The sequence below is a fragment of the Paramisgurnus dabryanus genome, chromosome 1 (assembly GCF_030506205.2).
Source record: "Paramisgurnus dabryanus chromosome 1, PD_genome_1.1, whole genome shotgun sequence".
Lineage (NCBI taxonomy): Eukaryota > Metazoa > Chordata > Actinopteri > Cypriniformes > Cobitidae > Paramisgurnus > Paramisgurnus dabryanus.
The window spans coordinates 17874844-17890862 of record NC_133337.1 but is presented as its reverse complement, the minus strand read 5'-3'; the positions used below and the strand labels follow the sequence as shown (position 1 = coordinate 17890862).

The 16019-nt window shown below is 37.7% G+C and overlaps 1 long non-coding RNA gene across 1 annotated transcript; it reads right to left on the bottom strand.

Moving 5' to 3' along the window:
• Positions 1-11629: 11629 nt before the first annotated feature.
• Positions 11630-16006, bottom strand: LOC135758710 (uncharacterized). The gene is made up of 3 exons (XR_010536569.2): positions 15141-16006; positions 14577-14676; positions 11630-11666 (listed from the first exon to the last, which is right to left on the bottom strand). It is a non-coding gene; the product is annotated as an uncharacterized lncRNA (long non-coding RNA).
• Between the last annotated feature and the right edge of the window lie 13 nt (positions 16007-16019).

Here is a 16019-nt window from a genome sequence, read left to right as displayed (position 1 = left end):
GCATGACGTATGTGAAACTACCGCCCCAATGTGTGGATGAAGAGGACCGTTCTGATGTTGTTGTATGTGGATTGATTCAAATGAATGTCTTTGTGTCAGTTTATTGTTTAAAATGGTCTGCAAATTGTGCATTTCACATTTGTGACGAATGACATTTCGATGTGCTGACGCAAATACGTTAGGTTGCACTGGTATTGAAACTGTAAACTGTTGGGGTGGAGTAATCCTTTAAGCTAGTATCCGGCAAATGCGAAAGTCTCTTTTATCATTATCATATATTATATATTTTGACATGACACGTGATGCACACAGGTTCACATGAAGCGCCGAACACATATTTTGACATGGCGAGCCACAAACATGACCGGCTAAATACATGTTTTGATGAGCATCGCATCGTGCGACCTCGAAAAAGAAGTCACCGGTCACAACTGTTTATCAGGCAAATTCCAAAACTTGGACACAAGTGTGAGAGAAGATCACAAACGTTTCGATTTTTAGCAGAATCCATCAATTTATTTTCTATCACTGTGCCCTAAATCACAGTTTTTACTTCATGCCAATCCTATGAAAAACTTTAGTGAAATAATAAAGATAGCAGTTACGGTGACACACCTGTCATCAAAGTTCTGTCAAAGTTCGGTTCTATCCATCACAACATCCAAAGCGACATGACAAACAGATCTGACATGTGAGTGATTTGCCATTTAAAGATCCCAGTCTAATGTTTTGCCCTTTGAGAAACAGTCATAATGTTCAAACCACTCAAAGTCCAGAAACCAAAAAATCACAGAATTTGACAGAACACTTAAACTACTTCATTCTTAAAACATCATTTCGATTTCATAAATCAGTCATCTGAATTTAAAATATGTGTTTCGTTTTCAATGGTTCATTATTGATATCATGTTTTCCAGCTGTGCTCAAAATGTGCTTAAAAGAATTCTGATGAGTTGCCTGTCATTGATTTGGAGCTGATCAACATGAACAAAGCTTCTGTCCAGAAACTCGGATCGCTTCGGTTCAGATGAATCCCAGATGTGGCCGTTTGGGTAGTTCAATTACCTACAGTTAATAATCTGGCACCAACTTCAGGTTCCTCTTAGATTTCACCTTTCTCAGCACAGTGCCAATCCCTCAGGTACAGCTCAGCCCGCTCTCAGGGCCTAAAAACAAACAGCTTTTAACTCAGAAACGCAGTCATCTTATAAACGCTTCCTCACCTAAAGTTTCTTCTTTTACGTCTTCACCGGTCTCAGCGGGACCTTTGCGGTCTGCGAAACAAAAAACACACACACATCTCGTTTCAGAGAGCCCGACTTCCTGAGCCTACAGGAAACTCTCGCTGGCTCGGTCCCGCTCTGAAACAAGGACCCTCCACTGCGTTGCCTCACAAACAATCCAGCGCTCGTTCTGTACGTCTGAGGTTTCTCAATGAGTTCTTCAGTCTGGACAGAGACACCTGAGGGGTAACACCAGCAGACAGTTCATGTTTACATGAATTAAACGTAACTCATTACATGACATCATCATTATACTGTGAAAGCAACTCCTTGTAGTTACACAACTTCACACATTGTTCATAGTTTTGAAATGTGTAAATCACAACTAATAAGGCAGTGCTGGTAAACATACAGTTTGATAGACATCAGTGGCAATTTTTTTCACACATTCGTAACTCTAAACACATTTATCCGCTACTCGCTCTCTTCTCATAAAGGAGAACTGTGACGCTGCGCCTTTGCACTCCTCTCCGCTCAAATTCATTTTTCAGAGGGAAACCATGTTTCCCCCTTAAGTAAATTATACATGTACTGTGTGCTTACGGTGGTTAACCAAAGACTTCAAATTGTTTTCTCAAATCACAGAGTGTCCAAGTGAAATGAATGAGCCGCTCTACACATACATCTGGCTGCTCTTTTCAATTACTACACGGTTTGATTCCACCTCGCGTTACACGCAGAAAAAAAACGCCATGGCTGCATTTTATTCAATAACGTGTCCATCGGCTTATTAAGGTTTAAATTGACTGTAATAGCTCATAGTTAGCGGTCAGCGTGTTTGAAAGGATGACACGATGAATCCTGACAGCCTGTATGAGTGTTCAAATAAAGCAGATAATCAGCATTAAATGTCAACGTAAAGGGCACTGTTCCTCTGTATCACATCAGTGTGTTTGAAAAGAGCAGATCCAGTCAACACACTCACACCTACTGTGTTTAATATTAATATCTTAATGAAGTGAAGACATCAGAGCGCCGTGAGAATCAAAGCAGAAGAAAATAAAACTTTTCTAAAACTGGATACTTGTGCATTTGTTAGGATGCCGCAGAAATGCAACATGAGTTTAAATAATTTCAGTCATGACACTTTGTGTTATTTATGTAAAATGTTGAGTTTTCTATGGATACGACCTGGGTCTATAGTGGTCTCTGGATGATTTGAATTTTTTTCTTATAACACTTTGGGTTTGGGACTTGTTCAAATCAACAACCAGGATAGGCTACTCGTTGAGCAAATTTCTGTGACGCTGTTGTCAGATCAGGTTCATAAACACTTTGTTTCTCAATGTTTCATTAGCAAACAAGCTGTGTGTGACCTTTCAGCATCTCATAATTAATAAAGACATCACAGCTATGCACTTTATTTAGAAATAAACAGCAAAAGTTCACATCTGCTCTCTCTCTCTCTCTAAAATGAAATCATTAGACATGGAGTTTGTGATAATATCATATAGCCATTTAGTCTATAAACGTTTAAACATGATTATTGAATTAAATTCAAACAGTAAATAGCCCCACACATGCTTCATTTGTCTATAATGGATACCAAACATTTTACCTAACAGATTCAAACCGCTAATGTGATTTTACTGAAACCATCCATGGGGTCCTAGTTGAACTGTTTTTGCATGAAATTTCGTGTTATCGACAGGGTTGCATGTGAAGAATTGAGACAGGCGGAGATTTTGAGAGCAGTTAGTAAAAGCTACAGTACAGTTGACCCCTTCCATTAAAAACCGAGAAAGTCAAGTTTACTTTCATTCACGTGTAATTGAGTTTTAAAATGACGCAGACAGGAACAATCAAATGCGCGCCAGACGTGGAGCTGAAACAAAGACACTACTGAGTTTATTCTGACGGGGGGTTACAGTATTTCCCATCTCGGCCCTAATGTGGACCCCGAGTCCTGTCAGACTCACTGGCCATGTCATCCAACGCTAGAACCCAAATAATCCTGTAATGGTCTCAGAAAGAGTCGCACACAGTGCTCTGTTATGACAGCGGTATGTTTCGAATTAACCAGCAGCCACAGATTAAACATATCGCAGTGTTTTCTTTCCTCTTGACCTGCAGGAACACAGAGGTTTGCTTGCGGGTCTTGTAGCTTGTAAGTCCTCTAACACAGTGTTTGTTAACTGCAAAAGCAGATTGTGTTCCATGTTAATGTTAAACAGAAATATTGCAGGGTTCAAGAACAGTACCAACACTGACGTGAGTCAACCGAGTGTTTGACATTACCGTATTATACTGTTTTTTGTAAAACTTGCTTTGAGATGTAAATCAGAGTAACGTTTTACAGTAGTTTTACACTGATATTCTGTATTTTCATTTGAACAACATCAGCAGATCTTGGTGTGTTTTAGGTGTGTGAGCATCTGCTAGATGGCATCTTACTATTCATAGATATTAGGGGTGGGAATCTTTAATTACATTTAGTTAATTACATTTATAATATCAACATTTAGGATAAACAAGATAAACAAGCCATACCATTACAAATAACAAACGGTTCTCAATCTCAATCCACAACAGAGTATAAGAATTTTTTTAGTTTGATTATCTTTTAAAGGGATAGTTCGGCCAAAAACGATATTAAACTCATGATTTACTCACCCCCAAGCTGTCCGAGTTGCATATGTCCATCGTTTTTCAGACAAACACATTTTCGGATATTTTAGAAAATATTTTAGATCTTTCAGTTGATTAAATGTAATGTTACGGGGTCCACAACCTTCAAGTCCAAAAAAGTGCGTCCATCCTTCACAAAATAAATCCAAACGGCTCCAGGATGATAAACAAAGGTCTTCTGAGGGTAATCCGCGCGGTTTTGTTGTAGAAATATCCATATTTAAAACTTTATTAACGAAAATAAATACCTTCCGGTAGCGCTGCCATCTTAGACTCCTCTGTATTCAGGAGAGAGTATTAGCGTAGTGTACGCACTTTTCTTAGTGACGTATGACAAATTCGGAGGGCGGGGGCACAGAGCAGCAGCAGAGTAGCCTCCGTAACCTGCGTAAGCTCTCATCCTGAATGCGGACGCGACTAAGATGGCGGCGTTACCGGAAGGTATTTATTTTTGTTAATAAAGTTTTAAATATGGATATTTCTACAACAACAACGCGCGGATTACCCTCAGAAGACCTTTGTTTGTCATCCTGGAGCCGTTTGGATTTAATTTGTGAAGGATGGACGCACTTTTTTTGGACTCGAAGGTCGTGGACTATGGGTGGACCCCGTAACATTACATTTAAAGGCGGAGTCCTTGATGTTTGAAAGCCAATGTTGATATTTGAAATCACCTAAACAAACACGCCCCTACCCCAATAGAATCTGGACCTTCTGTTGATAGACCCGCCCCACACATACGCAACCCGGCATTTGATTTGATTTGATTGGCTATAAGTGTGTTTTGGTAGTCGGCCCGTCTCCTTTTCCAAACCGTTTTTCAAACATCGTGGACTCCGCCTTTAATCAACTGAAAGATCTAAAATATTTTCTAAAATATCCGAAAATGTGTTTGTCTGAAAAACGATGGACATATGCAACTCGGACATCTTGGGGGTGAGTAAAACATGGGTTTAATATTGTTTTTGGCCGAACTATCCCTTTAACAAAAAAAAAGGTTTCTTTGTTGATTGCAAAAAACAATCTTTAAAACATAATGCAGAAAAATGTTAGGCCACAAATTATGTAAGAACTTAAATATGCTGCCACAAAGCCGATTTCAAATTTTATGAAGCAGGTCTTAGTTTGTCCATCTTTGTCTAAACCAGTGGTCACCAGGGTGCCCGCACGGGGTCTGTGAGGTGCCCGCCAAAGCACATTCTATAAATAGCCTCAATTTTAATATTTATTTATTACATATTTTTATATTAGCTTGGCTTCTTTTATGTATATTAACATTTTAAACAATGATAAAGAAAGTAAAATCAAATAAAATCAACAAGTAAAACAAAAAAGTTTTGAGTGAAAAACTAATTTTGTTTGTCCATTGTGGTAGCCCTTGCTTACAAAAAGGTTGGAGACCCCTGATACATAGAATCGATTCTGAATTTTTGAGAATCAATTTTGAATCGTTATATAATGAATCGCAATGCATCGATCCTACGAGTTTTTCTCCCACCCATAATAAATATTTAGACCTAGCACCAAAAAATATTTTTAATGGTTTTTCACATGTTTATCTTTGGTCCGTAATGTTGCTGTTTGACTAAAAACATGAAATAACTTCAATGAGATATTCATAAAACACTTTTTAACAACTACAACAGCTCATTGGGACTATGGTTCTGTAAATTGTGAAATCACAGTTTCTCATTTAAATAATTCCCAAGTCCTAGTTAAGTTGCTTTAGTAGTGTGTTGTTGTTTAATACCCCTGCGTGTTCTGCCTTCCTATCTTGGACAAATATCGAGGTAGCTGCAGGCTCACTTTTTTCACTTTTAAGTTTCTGCTCACCGCTCATTCGGTTAATAAAGATTCAGCTACACTCGGTGGATAGCAAGATAACTATCAGTGCTTTTAAACTGTAAAGATCATCCCTTTATAATCCATTCAGAAAGCTAATCTGTGTAATGCACATTTATTGTGCATGTTTCAGACTGTACTGCAAAAAATGAATTACTTACTTAGTATTTTTGTCTTGTTTTCAGTACAAATATCTAAAAAATCTTAAATTAATAAGCAATTCTTGATGAGCAAAATGACCTAAGAAAAAAAAGATTTTGACAAAAAATATAAAATTTAAGTACATTTGTGCTCAAAACAAGCAAATAAATCTGCCAATGGGGTAAGAAAATTACTTTTTTCTTAACATTTTTTTTACCCTATTGGCAGATATTTTTGCTTGTTTTAAGCACAAATTCACTTAAATGTAATATTTTTTGTCTAAAAACTAGACTTATTTTCTTGCTTATCAAGAAAATACATATTTATTTAAGATTATTAAGATAGTTGTACGGAAAACAGGACAAAAATAAGTAAGAAAGTAATTTTTTGCAGTGTGGGAAGGAAGCTTTTATAGATGTATTCTTGCTTCTTTTAGTTGACACTATAGCATCAAATTCTACAATGAAAAGATTTACTGTCTCTTTTTATTGTCATTTTTTAGCAATTTACAAAATATGTCTGCTTTTCTGTCTGCACCACTGAGTCTTTTAATGTAAATATCATCATTCTGGATGTTATGAAATGATGGCAAGTTGACAAATGCACAAACTGACCTACTTAAAACTAACAGCTGCTAAAAGTGAATTGTGACATATTGTAGATTTTCTTCTGTTATTGAGTTACAGCGCATCAGGATCAGTCTGCTGCACGCTTCATTTCTAATGGATATGTTTATTTGGGCAGTTCAGGGTTTGAGAGGCGGGGCAAACTGACCCAGGTCAGATGATTGACATTAAATAATCACACTGCTGCTGAATGGAGAGCCAGTTAGAAAAGCCAAGGGTTTTTAGTGTGATGTTGAAAAATGCTCCTGGGTGAAAAATCACTTTTTTCCTATTGTGGTTACACAGGCAAGAAGTGCAAAGGAAAATACTCTTTTTTTGACATGCGTCTTTTCCAACTGCTTTCACCACATAGACCATCTACATGCATGTAGAGTTATTTGATCAAATGTAATACAAGTCACTTTTGACTGAACCAATGAAGATTTCAGACTGTACTCAATCTGACAGACAGACAGCACCGGGTAAAAATATTTAAAAAGCTATATGTGAGAGTTTATAACACTTATACATCAGTCATGAGTAACCTAGAACCCCTGAGAACCAAACGTCTCTAAACACCAACTGAGAGAAAGTGTGAGGAGAGAAACAGTGACATGCTGAAATGACCAGCATCAAAGACTGAGCTGGAAAACCCATTATGAGAGAGAAAGAGAGAGAGAGAGAGAGAGAGAGAGAGAGAGAGAGATAGAGAGAGAGAGACGTGCACTGGCCCGAGTCACATCACTGTCACTATCACTGATTCAGTACATTATGAGCTTTTACAGACCTATGATCTTCAGCTCTGTTACTGCATTTACCCGTCATCTGATCCTGAGGTCACAACATGAAAAAGTTTCTGAAGACATTTACAGACGCACACATGCCTGATGTAGATCTCTATGTCTTTACTCATTCATTATTACATATGCATAAATACTCAATATTTAACATTGCTTGACTTAAAAGGGACATTTCATAAGACTTTTTAAAGATGTCAAATAAATCTTTGATGTCCCCAGAGTACTTTTCTGAAGTTTTAGCACCAAATTCCAAACAGATCATTTATTATAGCATGTTAAAATCAGCATTTTGTAGGTATAAGCAAAAATGTGCCATTTTTGGGTGTGTCCTTTAAAATGCAAATAAGCTGATATCTGCACTAAATGGCAGTGCCGTGGGTGTATAGTGCAGATTAAGGGGTGGTATTATTTTACCATTACAAAGGTTTACCAAAACTAAGTTCTTGGGTTGATCTTTTTCACATTTTTTATGTTGATAAAAGCACTGGGGACCCAATTATAGCACTTAACTCTTTTGCCGCCAGCATTTTTCATGATTTTCACAAAAGTTTAATGCCTTCCAGAAAATGCTCCTTTTTAAATATATACACATACAATATATGAAACAAAAGAACAGACCCTCTGCTTTCAAACAAAAAAATCAGTTTCATCCTACCTTCATGTGTTCTGTTTTTATCACCTCTCAAATATGTGTAGGTTTCATCAAAAACACCAAATTTTGAGCAAAAAGCTGAGATAATTCCATTTTTGTGAAGGACTTTTGATAGAGATCAGATGCAGAGCGATCTTTAAAACATACACGGACATACAGCTGTTTGCCCTAGGGCAATACTTCCGGGTTTTATAAGTTGCGGAAAATAAATGGATAATATGGTGGATAATAGCGGTATTGCATGATTGACGAGATAACTCGTCAATGGCGGGAAAAGAGTTAAACAAGAAAAAGTCAGATTTTCATGATATGTCCACCTGCATACTCAAAATTGCCCATTTGGATGTGCGGGCTAATGCGTGTGCGGGGTGTGCATTCTTTTTATAACTTAACGTGTAGGGAAACACTGCTGTTTTGCTTTACTACTTAAAGGAATAGTCCATTTTCTTAAAAGAAAAATCCAGATAATTTACTCACCACCATGTCATCCAAAATGTTGATGTCTTTCTTTGTTCAGTCGAGAAGAAATTATGTTTTTTGAGGAAAACATTGCAGGATTTTTCTCATTTTAATGGACTTAAATAGAGCCCAACATTTAATACTTAACTCAACACTTAACAGTTTTTTTCAACGGAGTTTCAAAGGACTATAAACGATCCCAAACGAGGCATAAGGGTCTTATCTAGCAAAACGATTGTCATTTTTGACAATAAAAATAACAAATATACACTTTTAAACCACAACTTCTCGTCTAAATCCGGTCCAGTGCGACCTAACGTAAATGCGTAGTGACTTAGGGAGGTTACGTGTTACATACATAAAACGCACATTTGCGGACCATTGTAAACAATAAACTGACACAAAGACATTAATTAGTATCAGTTGACATACAACAACGTAGGAACGGTCCTCTTTCTCAACACTTGTAAACACTGGGGCGTAGTTTCGCGTTCGTCCTCTGTGACCTCTTGACGTCATGACGTATTGCGTGGGGTCACGTTGGCGCATCACGACCGGATTTAAATGAGAAGTTGTGGTTAAAAAGTGGATATTTTTTATTTTTCTTGTCAAAAATGACAACCGTTTTGCTAGATAAGACCCTTATGCCTCGTTTGGGATCGTTTAGAGTCCTTTGAAACTCCATTGAAAAAAACTGTTAAGTGTTGAGTTAAGTATTAAATGTTGGGCTCTATTAAAGTCCATTAAAATGAGAAAAATCCTGCAATGTTTTCCTCAAAAACATAATTTCTTCTCGACTGAACAAAAAAAGACATCAACATTTTGGATGACATGGTGGTGAGTAAATTATCTGGATTTTTCTTTTAAGAAAATGGAATATTCCTTTAACTCAAAGGTTTTAAGGAATGCAACATCTGCGACCTATGTGTATATAACAACACACTTGTAGATGCAAGAGAGCCATACAAACAAAGATACAAGGTGTACACTGCAAAAAAACTAACTTAGTATTTTTGTCTTGATTTCGGTACAATTTCGGTACAAAATTTTTAATCAAGATGCATTTTCTTGATGAGCAAAATGACCTAAGAAAATAAGTCTAGTTTTTAGACAAAAAATATAAAATTTAAGAGAATTTGTCCTTCAAGCAAATACAAATCTGCCAATGGAGAAAGAAAATTTTTCTTGAGTGAAGCATTTAAAGATGCAATTTGTATAATCCGTGCCGCTAGACGGCGCCAGATCAAAGCAATAACAATTACGTAGATTAATGATGTCTGAAGCAGCGTGGAATTATGGGATATGTTGTCTTTAACTTTAACTGTCTTTAACTGGTATCATTTAGATGGGAACAAGAAAAATCATGTTAACACATGAGGTAAAGTTATCAACTTTTATTAATGTTGTGTTTGATTTCATTATGTAAGGTTTTATGTAATGTTCAAAATGTAAGATTTTTTTCTTATTCCATTTGCAGATTATTTTTGTGCCTGTTTTATGCAGAGATTCACTTAAATTTTATATTTTTTGTTAGGGTTCGGAAAATGTCCCTTATTTTAAAATCCCAATGTTGACAGGTATGTTTCAATTATTTCTCTCTCTCTCTCATTCTCTCTGCATTAAACGGCAGTGCCATGATTGGATAGTGCAGATTAAGGGGTGCTATTATTATAATAAGATCCCCTTCTGACATCACAAGGGGAGCCAAATTTCAATGACCTAATTTTTCACATGCTTGCAGAGTATGGTTTACCAAAACTAAGTAACTGGGTTGTTCTTTGTCACATTTTTTAGGTTGATAGAAGCAACTGGGACCCAATTATGGAAAAAGTTTGATTTTCAGTCCCCTTTAAATGAAAAACTGTCCTATAATTTTCTTGTTTAGGATGAACTTTGTGTTACATTGTTTCATCCAATCCGATCCATATGTGAAGAGACATGGAGTCTAAATTAAACTAAATAGTTGGAGAGCCACCATGTGGTTCCTTTCGTTTCAGCCTGATATTTGTTATTAAAGCAGAGTTTTATAAGTGTGCATGTGTGTGTGTTCAGGGTAACAAATAAAACCAGGCTGCCATAACACTCAAATCCAACCCTTGAGTTCAGATGAGTCTGACACTTTTGGACTAAACCGCAGAGCCCGGTCTGATCTCCATCTGTGGAAGATTCCTGGCATCTGCCAGATAGCCTTCTTAAACCGGTTTGGAATAGTTTGGTCTGGTGAAGCGTCAAGCATGGTCTATAAAACTGCTGTCTGACCCCTCACCCCCTGACACTATTATTACTCATAGTCTCTCTCTTTCTATCTGTATGTCCATCTGTTTCTTTCTTTTTTCTCTGGCTGAAGCAATAGCTTAGTATATTTACATTCAGCTCAACTAGTGGGTCTCACACACCCTTAAACATCCACTGAAACACGCAGAAAGAAACTGATACACACAGATTTTTGCCATCTGCCACAGACAGGAGAGACTCATGATCGACAGCAAACATTCTTCTAACCACCTGTGATATACCAGCTGCAAGAAAACACAAATCTCTCTCTCTCTCATGTGTATGGTCATAATGGACTGATGCAGGACACATGGGGTTATTTGTTCTTCATGTTTCTTTAGCATTTAAACAAATGGGCATGACGTCTGGCATCTAAAGATGGTGTTATGGATCTACTGGCCACCGGTGCGTGTTTGCGCGGACCCTCGCTTCATGTTCGTGGGGGAAATACCCATTTGAAGCTCATTAATCAAAGGTCAGGTTATTTTTAGTCGGCTATGAGCTCAGTGTAAGGCTTTTCCTCTGCACATGCTGAGTGATTCCTGCTGCAGAGTCTCTCATCATTACACATCTGAACACATTGAGGCTCGCTGGTCAAAACACATGTTAAACAAGTTCAGAGGTCAAGGAAGGACTGGAATTTAAGAATAGACTGAAATCACATCTTTTGATGGAAACTTGTTTCATTTTCCAGCTGTATTTTTTCAGGTCAGTGGTCAGTCTGGTACTAACTCATTCACCCCTATCACACACATACAGTACAGTGCGCACACACTGGAGCCGTACAGGTTCGTATTAGACATTGCCAAGCGTCACAGTAAACTCTTATTATGACTCAAAGATGTCATTAACAGTGTGGATGTGGAAACACATGAGATGTTACAAACATCTTTAAGTGTTCAGTGGAGTATTTACACAACAACACAACATAAAGGAAAAGTTACTCACTCGTGTTGGTTGTTTTCATCTCATCTGCTCTGTTCTGAAGAAGGAAAGAAGAGAAAATATCTGTAAAAGAGTGACGTGTTCACTACAGTTCAATTCATATACAAACATCAGCTTTACTTGTTTACTTCTAAACCAACCTGCAGATTGTTCAATCGGGTGTGGAAATCTGTGTATTGGTTTTGTTAAAAGAAGCTGTGCTGCTGGCATTTGAGCATCTGTATCAGATGAGTTTGTGTTCCAAAGTGTTTCCATTGGCGTTTTGAAGGGGAAAAGCCCCTGACCTCATGAAGCATGTCATTCCCCAGAAAATTACAGCAATTACTTTTCCATAACAGCGCTGGAACACTGTATACATTGAGAGCAACACTTTCCATGTGAAATACTTTTTCACTCATGCATGGGTTTATGTGTTATGAGTGTAAAGTAGAAATAAATCTGTGAAAAGTTGACTGTAAACAGCGAGTCGTTCTTAGATGTGTTCTGGATCTTCTGATGTTCTGTATGTCGACGCGCTGCAGCGTCGCTGTTAAACTGAAGTGATTTTAAACTCATGTAATATTTCTTTAGGTAGGATGAATTCTGCTTTTAGCGTTTGCTGTGAAGAAATGCAATCGAGCGTCGAGCACGTGATGTTTTAATGAGCTTATGTTAATTGAAAAAGTTCATGTGACGACTGTGTATTTAAAAACTCATTTGACACAGCGCATGTTTAAATTAACATGTGATGATAAAAAATGTTATGTCAAAAACCCAATATACATACTTTGATTTACACATTTTGCAGATGCTTTTATCCAAAGTGACTCATGTATACTTCTTTATCAGTATATGTGTGTTCTCTGGGATTGAACCTATCACGGAGCTATAGAATTGTTATAAAGTTGTTCATAAATAAATTCTTTCTTTTATTTAAACATTGATGTGTGTAAGGTGTATGTTTCAGTGAGTGTATACACACACACACACACACACACACACATTTAGCTGTTTAAATGAGGACATTCTGCCCAACTGGGTTTTATGGGCGAAACCCAAACGGTGGCAGAAAGTGACAGCTCTGCAGTAGCGGTGTGAAATGCTTCCCTTAAGTGTAATGTTTCCTATGGCGTTTTTATCACGTTACGTTTATTTTTAGATAGATTAAAAGTTTAAAGGTGACATAGAATGATTGAACGGGGTATTTATCCTTGTTCTGTGATGTGACATGTAGACAAAAATTTTTTGTTTGGGTCTGTAATGCCTTAGAAGCTTCCTAAAAAGAACCTTCCTCAGATAGCTCTATTAGGGTGGGGGATTTTAAACAAGTGGTTTTGCACCTATTTGGCTCCCCCTACTGGCTTTACTTGCAATCTCATTACTGATTGGCTGACTTTGCTGCCACTCAAAAAATGTAGCCAATTATTTTAAAGTGGAGGGGCAGTTAGATGCCTGTGATGTCATAAGCATCAGTTTTTCAGATTGGGCCGTTTTCTGGCTGACATTTCTAAAAGAGGAATTTCTATGAGACTGAGATGTTTAGCATGTCTAGAACTTTTTGTTTGTTCGTGAATGCGGGAAGACTACCATTATTCAACAAAGACAAGGTGAAAATGGTTTTTCATTCTCTATCCCCTTTAAATGGCTTGGCTACTGATATGTGTGAATGTATGTATTGTTTTTTTTTTGGTAGATCAATTATTTTTACAGTATGAATTTTACACTAAAGTACATAAAAAAGCAATACTACCATATTCTATATAATACTAGTGCTGTATAATGATTAATCGCAAATTAATCATTTGGAGAATAAAAGTTTTTATTTGGCCATCAATTAGGAATAAAGCAGCTGATATCAATTAGTACTGATAGGGGGCAGGGTTTCTCTCTCAATACTGACAGATTTCCGGATTTCCAGATATCTCTTGGCTTTCTATGCCATTTTGCACCTTGTTCTCTTCATGTGTTCAATACTTATTCCCTGTGTCATTTCACTTTATTTATTATGACTCAACTTGTATACTTAAATGTTCTGATTTCTTTGTATGAATTCAATGTTTGGCTTGATGGCTACATCTGGTGGAAATTTTGTGTCAATAGCCCACTTATAAATCCCCTTACTGATAAAAATGCTGATGTGTCAAATACTTATTTTAAGCGGTATTTGTTTATCTTCTAATTTTGTCTTCGATAAAGATATTCTATAAAAATGAAGGCCATCTTTTTTGGCATTCCTATTCTGACACTCAACAGCACAAGACATTTTCTAGTGAGTTATCAGGATCACAGTATAGTGAAGTTAACAAGAGCTGTACTCAATTTAACTCACAGGCTCTACAGGCATCCAGTCACAACGCCACTGAACATGATAACAATGATCTGGTGTGTTTAGATAACGGCAAATGTATTATAACTTGTAACTTGGTTATATAATAATGGATTTTACCAAATATATACCTTGTTTTGAGGCCAAAGCCCAAGAATAAAGGGGTGTATGACTGCAGGCACAACACTTCAGCATCTCAGAAAGCTGTGTTCACACACACAAAACAAACACACACACACACACACACACACACACACACACACACACACACAAAACAAACAAACACACACTATTTAAGACAGGACACTGACAGACGTGGAACCTGATGTTAGTGGTGCAGAAAGGACTCATTTCACTTTCTTAAACCTGCGTAAGGACTGTAAGGTCCATTTATCCACATAGACACATCACCTCTCATTTACGGGGTTAATTGAGATCAACATTCCCAAGTGTCAGTTTGCTCTTCAATGACATCTAGCTATTTGATTTCAGACCTGTTGGAGAATGCTGTAGGGTCTAAAGATGAGATGTGTGTTGAAACAAACAGAAGCCTCTATTCACAGACTTAAAGCTTAAACAGGCTTAGTCCTGAAAAAGAAGGAAGCCGTTTGTCAAACTCTGTGTTCCCCTCGATGACAGTACCTGTGTGAGTCCACCCGTCACCCTCTCAGGTTCCACTGAAAACTCCCAGCATGCCACAGGAGAACGGCCTTCATCACGGTTTGGCTCAGACCGTCTGCAGCTGAAAGAAATGGAGGTAGAAAAACAACCATCTGGTCATTTTTTCACACATTTATTTCAGCAGACGGTTTTGGGGAAAAAGGCTGTGGACATTTTATCACAGTGAATTAAAATAAACACATTTATGATGGGACCTATTTATTAAACATGGTGAAAAAATGAAACTGACACATGCTGTAGTCAATATAAAATGACATGAATTAATAGAAATATTAAAAATTACAAGAAATGACATTACTCTAAGACAGTTATTGTTATTGGTGTGTCGCAAACCAAAACTGGTTTTGAACTGGATCACAGACAGAAAGAACAACGATACTAAACATGTAAAAATAAACTACACAGCTTTAAGAGACAGAAAACACTTCTCAAATTTCTTTTTGTTTGATGATTTGGTTACTAATTTGTAAAACATCAGCTATTCTGACCAAAGAAACATGAGAAATAATTCGATTATGCTCTTACCTGTTAGTTTGTGTTGTTTTTTTAATTCGAACCTATTTATAGAAACCCTAAAATGCTGGCAAAGCTTTTAAACCTCTGGAACATTGAAATAAGCTTCAGTTTTGCTCTCTTTTCCTCCCGTCGCTGGAAATCAAAGACCCGATATATTTCAGCTTCACTTCGGCCAAAGTTCTGGAAGAAGCTGACGTTCCTCAAGTTCATCCTGTGGTCGCCCCTGGCAACACATCCCAGAATTCCCCTGCTGTCAACCTGAAAGCAACGGCCTTCATTCTCCTGCTTTTCTTCCTCCTAATGGATCAAAAATCCATTTGTGGAAGGCTGCTGGACCTTTAGAGGAAAAGGGGTCAATTTGAACTCAATGAACACACAAAACCGTGCGTTTGGGGTTTGCTCGGCACCCAGAGCTCCGTTCCTCTGATAATGGCCACTTTATTCGAGTGAGCGAATGGGATTTTGGCATGAAACGTTTTTCCTCCTAGCAGTCTCCCAGAAGCTGGATGAAACGGGAATTTGGAGGACTTGAGAACATCATACACAAGTGTAGGTGGGGACATCTCGTCACCTTGGAGCGTCCGACTCGTCGTGAGATGCGGCTGTTTTCCCGGGAGCCCGCTGGCGCCGTGCAGCACGACTCGAACCCCTGGCCAGCAGCCGAATGTTAAGCCTGTGAAACAGATACTGACGGGCAGGAGGTTCAAAGTCATTTCTTACTTTCCCTCATTGTTGCTCCATTTTTCTCTCTGCCAAGACAAGTGTGTGAGTCTGAATAGAGGCCTTGTGTGTGTGTTGTTCCCCCTGTTAGCGATCTGAAGTTGTTTTACTCATTCTATCGTGCCACAATTCGTCTTATTAAACTCTAATGGGAACTGGACGCAGGAG